Genomic DNA, 12515 nt, shown 5'->3' on the forward strand with positions numbered 1-12515 from the left:
TTGAAAGTGTAACAATTGCTTGTTTATTAGAACTCCAAGCAAAAATACCAGTTCCAATAAAAAAAAGATAACCAGTTGCTCTTTTTCGATCATTAACATCTCCTCCCCAATCATTATCACTGAATCCGAACAATCTGAAACTGTTTTGTGAATAGTAAAATAAACCATAATCTAGTGTACTTTTGATATAATAATACAAGTTAAAGTTGGATCCTTCATGTAACGACTAATGTGTCCAACTCCATACAAGATAGCATGTCTCGTACATGTCAAAAATCTCAGCATTCCAACTATTCTTTTAAACAAGGTTGGATTTACCTTTTCTTCCCCATCGTGATTCGAAAACTTGCTTCGACAATCAACAAGTGAGGAAGTTTTGTCCATCTTGATTCATTCAAATTAGATCTTGCATATAAGATCTAATTTAAACCTTGTCCAACTAACATTTTGTAGGGGTTTCTAAGGACTATCAGAAGTTAATATAAGATCTATGATTCTACCTTAGCTATCAATTTGAACTTTTAATTTAATTGTTTTCATTATGACTATCGTCCCATTCATAGAAATGACATGTCATTGCCATTACTAGGGACGACTGTTGTTCATATATAATGGTGACAAATTTGTATCCTTACAACAAGGGACGATATTCGTTGTTAATTATAATAGAAGATAATCTGTTGATTATTTTCTTAAGCCTAACACGGCATATATACAAATATACAAGAGTAATTTTAGGAGCTAATCTAGGAAACAAGAGTAATTTTAGGAGCTAATCTAGGAGTAATTTTAGGAACTAATCTAGGAAACAAATCAACCTACTAATTACAAATAACTCTACAACAATATTTCCTAAAACAGAATAATAACCATTTGGTTATTCTAACACTCCCCCTCAGTCGAAGTAGGAGAAGGACGAATGCATAGACTATTTCGAAAATCCTCAAACAGAACTTGGGGAAGGCCTTTGGTAAAGATGTCAGCTATTTAATAACGTGAAGGAACATGCAAAACACGTACCTCACCCTTAGCAACCTTTTCACGAACAAAATGTATATCCATCTCAATGTGCTTGGTTCGCTGATGTTGAACAGGATTGCCCGACAGGTAAATCGCACGGACGTTATCACAATATACCAACGTGGCCTTTTGGATAGGACAATGAAGCTCAAGTAAAAGATTACGTAGCCAACATGACTCAGAAACAACATTAGCAACCCCTCTATATTCGGCCTTGGCACTGGACCGGGAAAGAGTTGCTTGGCGTTTAGCAGACCATGAAATAAGATTGTCCCCAAGAAATACGCAATAACCCGAGGTTGACCGTCTAGTGTCCGGACAGCCGCCCCAATCAGCGTCGGTATAGGCCAAAAGAGTGGATGTGGAGCTCGGAAAAAGATGAAGACCATGAGAAATAGAACCCTGAACATACCGAATAATACGCTTGAGAGCGTGCATATGGACCTCCCTCGGATCATGCATGAACAAACATACCTGCTGAACAGCATAAGTGATATCAGGTCGAGTAAAAGTCAGATACTGAAGAGCTCCGGCAAGACTTCGGTATTGGGAAGGATTGGCATATGGTGGACTGTCAGTAGCAGAAAGCTTGGACTTAGTATCCACAGGCGTGAAGGAAGGTTTACAAGACGACATTCTCGCACGCTCAATAATTTCTTTGGCATATTTCTTTTGAGATAAAAACAAACCACCGGAATTACGAGTAACCACAATACCAAGAAAATAGCTCAATGGACCCAAATCCTTCATAGCAAATTCGGAGCGAAGAGTAGAAATAATGTGCTTACGAAGAGCATGAGAGGAAGCTGTGAGGATGATGTCATCGACATATAACAACATATAAGCAATATGTGACCCATGATGATAAATGAAGAGGGAGTGATCCGAAGTACTATGAATAAATCCAAGAGTACACACAAAATCTGCAAATCGCTTGCACCAAGCACGAGGGGCTTGTTTGAGGCCATACAAGGATTTCTTCAACAGACATACATGATTCGGCTTGTCAGGATCCCGATAACCAACCGATTGATGCATATACACGGTTTCTTTCAATTCACCATGTAAGAAAGCATTTTTGACATCCAATTGATGGATATCCCAATGCTTGGAGAGAGCCAAACTGAGAACAGTACGAATAGTTGCGGGTTTTACAACCGGACTAAACGTTTCACCACAATCAACGCCCACCTGCTGAGTTTTCCCATCACCTACAAGACGGGTTTATGCCTCTCAAAAGAGCCATCAGAATGCTCTTTATGTGCAAAACCCACAAAGAACGAATAACATTAACATCAGATGGACGAGGCACACCCACGTCTTATTTTTAATAAGAGCATTAAATTCATCATCCATAGCAGTTTTCCAATTTCGACCATGAAGAGCAGACACAGGGTTACGAGGCAAAGAAGACCTAGACACGATGGTATTTAGGTTAAATTGACTCTTGGATTTAAAAATCCCATGTTGACTCCTAGTAACAGGACGAGAAGACATATTGGGAAGAGGAGGTAATGGTGGTGGAGTTGGGATATGTGAGGGAAGTAGAGGTGGGCTGTTTGTATGATGGGAAGGAGAGGCCAAGATATCAGATGGGGTCAGATTTGGGCTTGGCAAGGATGGTTCCGATGGACCAGTGGCATGGGTCGGGTGGAGGACCGATGGGTCGGGTGAGAGAGGGCCGGATAACAGTGGCTGCCCGCGACTAATAGGAGGGCTGTTTTGGGCTCGGGTTGGGGTAGAAACCGACGGGGTGTCAAGAGGAGGCCCATTAGTGAGATGAAATTGCACATAGGGTGTAAGTCCATGATCCAAAAAATCATAACTAAACACAGTGGGTGGAGGAGGAATAGTGGCGAAAGGAAATTGAGTTTCATCAAAGATCACATGACGACATACTATGATTTTCTTAGACTCCATATCATAACATTTATACCCTCGGTGATGAGACGGATAGCCTAAAAAGACACAAGAAGTGGACCTAGCTTGGAGTTTGTGAATTGTGGTTGATGGAAATAAAGGATAACATAAACACCCAAAGACTCTCAAATGGGAATACACAAGATCGGTCCTATAGAGCACACATAATGGGGATTGGAATTCTAAATTTTTAGTTGGACGAATATTGAGAAGATAAGTGGCCATTTGAAGTGCATGATGCCAAAAATATGATGGGATGGAAGCATGAACTAAAAGTGTGCGGATAATATTATTGATGCTACGAAGTTTTCTCTCGGATTTCCCATTTTGAGACGAAGTATGAGGACACGAGAAACGAAAAGAAATTCCATTAGCATTACAAAAATCCCAAAAAGCTTTATTATCAAACTCCCTCCCATTGTCACATTGGATATTTTTAATTTCCCTTTCAAATTGAGTACGGATTAGTGCTCGAAATTGTAAAAAGATAGAGAAAACATCTAACTTTTTATGCAAGGGAAATGTCCACACAAAATTAGAAAAATCATCCAAAAAACAATGTAATACAGATGCCCCATTGAACTTAAAATAGGAGACGTCTATAAATCGCAATGAACAATATCAAACGGCAAAGAAGTTTTATTATTGGATGAAATAAATGGCAACTTAATATGTTTTCCAAGAGGACAAGACCGACAAATTGAACTACTATGAAGAGAATTACATTCAATAAATTTCTTTTGTCTAAGAGCATCTAACATCGGAGAGCCTGGATGTCCTAAGCGGTCATGCCATAAGGATGGCGCTAAAACAGCAAAACTAGAAGGAGGACTTGGCGGGAAGGTGGCTTTGGTAGTGACGAGATAAAGGTCGCCTTGACTCTCACATCTCATTATACGCCGGCCCGTTTGAAAATCCTTCACAGAAAATTCAAACGGGTCAAATTCGACAGATACTGAATTGTCAGAAGTAAACTTACGGACAAAGACTAAATTTTTAATAATATGTGGAGCATATAAAACATTTCTCAAGGCTAAGGGTGGATGTGGGTGAGTTAAGTTTGTGTGCCCTAGTCCATGAATCGGAATTGAATGTCCATTACCAACAATTATACCATGATTATTGCTCATATTAAAAATAGACGAGAGTTTACCCTTATCAGACGTCATATGTGAAGTAGCGCCTGTGTCCATGTACCATGGATTTTCTGGAGGATTGAGGCTCAGAGTGTACAAAGCAGATTCAATATTCGTAGGCTCGGAATCAGTAGCAGTATGAAAGACATGTTGTGGGCGGGGGCCTAACAGCCCTGCATTCTGGGCCGGAGGAGGACCTGTGTAATTGCCAGTGGGCCGAGCCCATCACTGAGATGGATATGGATATGGAGGGACCTGCCAAGGAACCCGAGACCAAGAGTCCTGTTGTGACCTCCCTAGGATGGCTGCTGCCACTGATTTGCCGAACCACCACTGCCCGGCCGGTTCGCCGGATTATTTCCACGGCCACCGCCGTTGCCGCCACCACGAGAATTATTATTATTATTCCAGCGCCCCTTTTTCTTATTCTGTCCCCGATTGCCTCCTTGAACCGGACGAGATTGTTGCTGCATATACCTAAACGGATTAGCAGACGGAGGAAAAAGTCCCGCCGCCACCAAAATAGTCCCCGCCGAGGCAGTAGCGGCTTTCTTCGCTAAACCGGCCTCCTCCAATATAACCATCGATTGAGCCTGATTAAATAAAGGAAGAGGATCCTTTTATCGAATAATAGTGCCGATATTATTATATGCTTCAGTGAGACCCGAAACCATCTGAAGAACAAGTCGGTCATTCGACACCGGGGAATCCACATTACGGAGTTGATCTGATAATTCCTTTAGACGTTGACAATAAGCAGTGGCGGAAGAAAAATCCTTCATAAGAGTATGAGAAAACTCTTGTTTAATTGAAACTGCACGGGAATGCTTATTGTCCTGAAAGATGTCACGTAAACGATTCCACGCCTCCATGGCGGTAGCATCCGGCTCAATTATCGTCTCTAACAGATCATGAGTTATGGTGGCATAAATCCACCCAAGAATCGTGGCATCTAAGGTTTCCCACTGATCTTTGGCAGTCTCATCGGAGGGAGAGGCAACGACTTTACCATTCGGAATGATATGGTGGATAACTTTGTGGGATTTGGCAAAAACTTTAAAGAGTTCCGTCCAGGTAGAATATTGAACCTTCTCCAAACTAAGAATAATGGAGATATGGTTTTTAATATTAGACACCCCAAGCGCCGGATGAAACTTGGAGTCAGTCGTGATGAACAGATTAATCAAGAAGCGGAAGGTAGAGGTGAAGATTGGCCGACCAGTATAGAGAGGCTGGAAAAGAAAAGGACGGCGACTCCAGGAAGAAAACTAGGTTTAGTCTGATAGCATAATAGAAGATATTCTGTTGATTATTTCTTAAGCCTAACACGGCATATATACAAATATACAAGAGTAATTTTAGGAGCTAATCTAGGAAACAAGAGTCATTTTAGGAGCTAATCTAGGAAACAAGAGTCATTTTAAGAGCTAATCTAGGAGTAATTTTAGGAGCTAATCTAGGAAACAAATCAACCTACTAATTACAAATAACTCTACAACAATATTTCCTAAAACAGAATAGTAACCATTCGGTTATTCTAACAAATTATTAATCAAAACCAATAAATTACCGATTTTAAACGCATAATTTACCTCTTCATTTTTCAATCGAATCATAAACTATCATACCAGAAAATGACAAGTTTAAATTGATTAAACACAATAATTTTATTAGAGCCTAGTTTCTTTTTCTTTTGTTTTTCTTGGACTGTTTAGCCCTTCTTCCCTTACCAAAGAAAAAAAAAGAGAAGTTGACTGAGGAAGACATTATATATAGTAAAATCTTAGATTCCATCGTTTAAAAAACTGTGAGAATAATTAGATAGTTTTACTTACCAGTTTAAATGCTTATCCAATACGGTAAGTAGCCTTCCTCATTCACATTAAATGAAATACTTGAAGCATTTAGTTACTTCCAATGTGCAGCAAATTTTAGCTACTCTTCTTGAGATTTATCAATTTGAAGCATCAAGAATTACTCTTTTTGTTTACCTTTTTTTTTTTTTTTTTTTTTTTGGAGAGATTACCTCTCTTTTGATATCTCAAAATTTAGAAATTAATTAGCATTTCTCATTGGAAACATTAGTCTATATTTAAAGGAGCCAAGAAGTACTTCCTGTCTGGGTTCACTTGTATTAGTGCAGTCAATAAATATATATACTCAGATACAAAGCAGACTAAAAGCTTCAGAAATATTACTTGTTGGTTTGATTACTCTTTAGTCTTGAAGGCAACCATCTTTTCTGTCACCAAATAAATAATGTAGCCAGCCACCGTTTCACAAAAGAAAGTTCCATTAAAAGCAAAATTTATGATCTCTACTAGTTCCTCTCCTGTGTTTATTGGTTGGTTTCTTTGTCTTCCTATATATATAGTGCATATCCTGGATCACAAAAAGAAGTCAACGTGAAGGAGAGAATGGCTTCTTACCCCAGCAGAAAAAATGAGCAATTTATGTTTCATTTTTTCAAGATAATTCTTGATGATCAAGGGAAACTGGTTAGTATTTCTAACTAATAATATTAATGTAGATTTGGATACAAATGGTTCATTGATTTTATATAATTTATTTGAATTAAACAGAGGCTTCCACCAAAATTTGTAAGAAATTATGGACATCATCTTCCAAGTCGTGTGATGTTGAAGGTCCCTAGTGGTGCAAAATGGGATGTAGAAATTATAAGAAATGATAGTCAGATTTGGTTACAAAATGGATGGTCAGAATTTGTTGAATATTACTCCATTTCTTATGGATCTTTTCTGGTTTTTGAATATGATAAGAACAACGGTGATTTCAATGTTACAATATTTGATAAGACTGCTACAGAGATAGACTATCCATTCAGTTCTGGTAATGGAGATCATGAGAGAGCTAATCATGAGCCTGATGAAGCAAAAGATGATGATGATGTTTATGTTGAAATATTGGATCACTCAAGAAAAACAAAAGTGAAACCAGCAACATCACTGCTCTCTAGGCTTAATAAGAAGATAAAGCCGGAGACTTCTAAAAAAGCATTGAACCCACAGTGTCCTACAGGTTAATTTTATTCTTCAAATAAATCTCAAATTTTATTTATTGTTAGAAATTTGGTTCTTGATCGAATGCAGGTAATAGAAAGCAATCAATAGAGAAAAAAAGTAGAATCATGGAACAAAAGCTTTCGTTTTCAAATCCCTCTGAAACTGCCAAAAAGTTTAGCTCTTCAAATCCATCCTTCCAAGCACAAATTCCACCAGACTGTCTGAAACGCAGGAGATTGGTAAGGATCTCTAACATTAAAATCGCAGATCAGATATATGCACTGAAAACTGTTACATAATCTAAAATGGAATATCACAAATATGTGCAGTATGTACCCAAAAGTTTTGTTAAGAACATGGAGCAAGGAACAAAAGCCATAATATTAGAGGTTAACAACAGATTGTGGCCTGTGAAGCTGCTCATTTATACATATGGTGTCAGAACCAAGGGTGTACTAACTGCAGGATGGGGTGCATTTGCAAGGGACAATTCTCTGAAAGTAGGAGATGTTTGCACCTTTGAAATTATTAGTAACAGCTATCAAACTCTACAGATGAAGGTTTCCATTAGGAGGGATTCAGGCTTATGTTTGCCTAAGGTTGAAGAAACTACAATTGAAGTTCCTGATGAAGTCTTGGGTCAATTCTCTTACTCAAGAAAAAGAAAAGAGAAATCAACATTGTCATTTTGTCAGCCTCATAAAAAGATGAAGAAGGTTGAGGATTTTACTAAGAATACATGGAAAGGTATGAGTTTTTCCATCAATAAAGAGCCAACTGAATATTCTTCATTTTTGGTTAACGATTTCTCTTCTTAATTTGTAGAACCAAAGAAGGAAAATGAAGGATTAGTTCATCAGAAACAAATGGTTAAAAGGATGAAACCATATCTGACATTGAAGGAAAAAACAATGGCAGTTCAAACACAAGGCTCCACTTTACAATCTGAAAATCCTACTTTTCAGATTACAGTTCAGCCATCACACTTGAATCGGAGTAAACCGGTAAGCATTCTAGCGAATAATCTGAAAATTGAATATTATTGTTCTAATCTGATGTACATGTTCATGTTTTTTCTCTTAAATATAAATTTGTTCTGTAGGATATACCTGCTGGCTTTGCCAGGAAATATATAAAGAGTGACAATGGCGTTGCTGTGTTAAATGTTTTGGATGGGAAAACATGGACTGTTAACTACTGCAGGAAAATAATTTCTGGAGTAACAAAAACAAGGATTATGTATTCTGATTGGATAAAATTCGTACAAGGGAATGATTTACAAGTTGGTGATACTTGTACATTTGAACTGATTGATCCTGGCAAAAGTATATTCGGAGTTAACATTTCAAATCTCGGTTAGATTATTAAATCCAAATCTTCATTATCTATATTACCATTGCCTGTTTAAGAAAAAGCATAATCAATGATCAGTGCTTAGTTAATATGGATTCAGGTAAGAGCAGGCAATCATTTTCAAATCCTCCTGGAGCTGCCCAAAAGGTGAATCCAGTCTTCCAAGTGGTGATGACATCAAGCCATCTCAAAGGGGGCTCTATTGTTGTAAGCATCAGAATTTTGTAGATGCTTTAGTTTATGACATAATGTTGTAAGCATCAGAATATATATTGGTGAAGTGAATTGAATTTTCAAAACTTGGGATTGATTTTGTGCAGAATGTACCACACCACTTTATCAACAACTTGGATCGTGTAACACGAATTGCGCAGCTACAATTTGACAACAAATTATGGACTGTGAAGCTGCTAATTTATCCACATCGTGCCAAAAGTTCGTTTTCTTCTGGATGGGTTAGTTTTGCAAGGGAGAATTCGCTGAAAGTGGGAGATATTTGCTCCTTTGAGCTGATTGACACTCAAAATTTACTGTTTAAGGTCTCCATCTTAAGGAATATTACACATGTCTAGTTACTCACTCGATCAATCGGCAATACTGCCTTTTTCTGTTTTGATAATTGCTTTGTGGTTGAAACTAGTGACGTGACTTGGCTGAATTGTTGAACACATGAACTGATAATTTTTGTGAAACTTGCATGGATTGTTCCATCTGATAGTTTGTGAATGTATTTTGAATTGTACCAGGCTACCGGATCATATAGTTTTTATTATTATTCTAGCCGCAATGGTACGACGTCCAATGGTTTGCATATATGATTGGTTAAGGTGCAAAAATACCCCCTAACGTTATGGGCCAGGAGCAATTTTACCCTTAACGTCTAAAATTGTGCAATTTTATCCCTAACGTTGGAAGCCAAGAGCAATTTTACCCCTAACGTTGATAAATTGGTTCAATTTCAGACACTATTATAAAACACAAATATTTTTGTTCATTATTCTGCACCAATTACATAATAATTCGTTCTAAAAAAATGATTTCATGTTTTTTATAATTTAATAATAGAATTTGAGATTAATATTTATAAATTCGGTGGATTTTTTTGCATTTTTTTTGTCTAATCTGTACAAAAAGATAGTATATTTATTATTATTATTTTTTTTTTCACATCCCAACGAATGTTTGTGATTTGTTACAGATAAAATGACACGTATGAAGTGTAGATAACAAGATTCATGACCGAGAAGACACACTACAAGAAAAACAGTAATTAGCAACCAATGTTTGAAACCAGATTAAAATTGGTTGCAATATTGCCACTCATATGGTTGCAAAGCATTGTCATTGGTTGCAAAGGTGAGAAGTAGATTTCTTAAATACATTTGAGACAAAAATTATGGTTTCAAAGTTTTGTTGGTTGTAAACATTGCAACCAGACCCGTCTCAACATATATTTTCTGGTTGCAATTTATCTGTGTCCTAAATTTCAATTTTATTAAACCCAATTTTAGAGAACAAAACTTGTTCATAAACCTGATTCCCATTTCCCCAAGCCAGCAGTTAGGGCTGTAAACGAATCGAACCACTATTATGCATCATTTAGTGATCGGCTCGATACAAGTTCGATCAAGTTTGGCTAAAAAAAAACTCATGAAAAAAAAACGTTAATTTTTTTTTTGTAGGTTTTTAAATCAAAACTATATAATTTTAAGTAATAATATTGTTTATATTTAATACTCTAATTATAATTTGATATTTAAAAAAAAAAAAATTTGATATTTGAGTTAAATAATATTATAACACTTGCTAATATTTCTAATTATTTACTCTGGGTACCCAGTACGACTTATTAAAAAAAACAAAAGAGTAAAGTAATGTTTTAGGGTTTTGTACAGTTTTTCTTATCTCATTTCCGCCTCCATCGAACTGTTTCTTCCTTCTTCCTCAGTTTTCCATTTTCGCTTCCATTGTCTTCTCAAATTGACCCAATTTATTAACGTTAGGGGTAAAATTGCTTTTGGCTTCCAACGTTAGGGGTAAAATTGCACCATTTTAAACGTTAGGGTAAAATTGTTCCTGACCCAAAACATTAAGGTATTTTTACACCTTAACCCATTAATTAAATAAATGTGTTTGTTTTTTTGTTTTAAAGGAATTGAACATGCTAGTAATTTTGTATGAAACTCAAATTTATTCTTATTGTATAAAATAGTTCAATTTCATTACTATGATACACATGCTAGTTCAATTTTATCATTTTCAACAAAATTTTATCGTTAATTTTGTTAGTAAATTGTGGTAAAAGCTAAAAATTTAACTAGATATTTATCCGCAATGATAAAATGGATTAGATTTTTGTTTACATGTAAAATTGAACTAGATATGTTATCAAAAAAAAAAAAAATGAACTAGATATTTATTCACATGATTGAGCTATTTTATATAATAAAGGTATGATTGAGCTATTTTATATAATAAAGGTATAAAGTTCAAATTTGTTTCCATCGGTTTTTTGGAAAGTACATATTTATTTTAACATATTTACTCCTAATATGTCAAAGTAAGATCAAATTTTTCTCTACAATGAACTGTTATAAAAGTTATTTAACCACATTTCAAATAAGTTTATCAATAAATTGAAATAAATTTACACATTTTGATAGATTATTTATAATCTATATGTGTTTGATTAGCTAAACTTAAACTATGGAATGGGAGTGAAAATGAACTATTCTCTTTCTTAGTGTTTCGTTAAACAAATTTTACTTGGTAATTATAATCTCATTCCCCAAGTATAGGAGTCATTGATTGCTTTCTCTCTCCACATCAATCACATTCTATTCCTATTACTATTGATTTATTAAAAAGAAAAAAACACCCATAATTTTTTACCATTGAAATCACGGTAATTTTTTATTTTTTTAAATGGTTATTTTTTGTTGGTAAGTTAGATTGTAATGAAATTTCTAATAAAAAAGTTTATTTTAGGGAAAATTGCACTTGTATTAAAGAGGAATGAAATTACATTGGTCTGCAAAACAAAGAGCGTCAACACCCGTAGGCACACTCTCAATAAAAATTAAAGGATCGTTAAGAAGACGAGCACATATAGCAAGCTCATGGGCAATACAGTTTCCTTGCCTATAAACATGTGACGACTTTACTGTTGGTCCCGTGTAATGTAATAGGATTAGTTCCAAGGGAGGGTTAGGAACTAATGTAACTTTTTCGCTTAATTATGCTGACTTAATTTAATTCTTTAAATAACTTCACTCAGTTTTGGTCAGCAAGGCTGAGCGTGATGTAAGGCAGTTTTAGTCAGAGGCTGGCTAGAACTGTTTCACTTGTGAGTTGTGAAATAACACTTAAGATCAGCTTCCAACTCAGCACCCTGATTACTCAGCGTAGGCTTATACAAATTATATACTGAGTAATTTAAGCAAGCAACACATACATATATATCAAGAGAAGGGTTAGAGATTACTCAGCAGTCTTATCCTGGTTCGGCCTCACCGCCTACGTCCAGTCCCCAGAATCCTTCCGGGCTTTTTCAATCCATTACTGAGCTCTTTAAAGGTAGAGCACAAACCGTTTACAAAGCAATTGAGTATGCAAGAGTACCGTCCTCTATTTGTCTACTCAACCCTACTGAGCGCTATAACCGAACACTCAGATTTTCTGTACCGCTGAGTACTAAAACCGAGTACTCAGCTTCACTCTCTCAACCTTTACAATTGATACAATATTTGTTCTCTCCAAACGAAGAACACTTTAGATGAATACAAATTCACTCTAGACTTTTACACAGAGATTGGATTTGGGTGTAAGAACTTGCTTTTTCTAATTAGACAGCTTCTCTTTTGGATTTTCACTCTTGTGAAGATTTGGTTTTCTGTATGTACTTTCTTGTATTTCGGCAAAGGATCCAAGTGATGAACTTGTCCTTTTATAGCAAAATCTGAAGCTCCAATGATTTGAATTCGGACATATCCGTTGAATTCAAACGGTCTTCTTGCGTCATTCATTGGTCAGCATTCAGATTTGCAGGCCAATCCTGTCGTCT

Source organism: Euphorbia lathyris, chromosome 4, assembly GCF_963576675.1.
Source record: "Euphorbia lathyris chromosome 4, ddEupLath1.1, whole genome shotgun sequence".
NCBI lineage: Eukaryota > Viridiplantae > Streptophyta > Magnoliopsida > Malpighiales > Euphorbiaceae > Euphorbia > Euphorbia lathyris.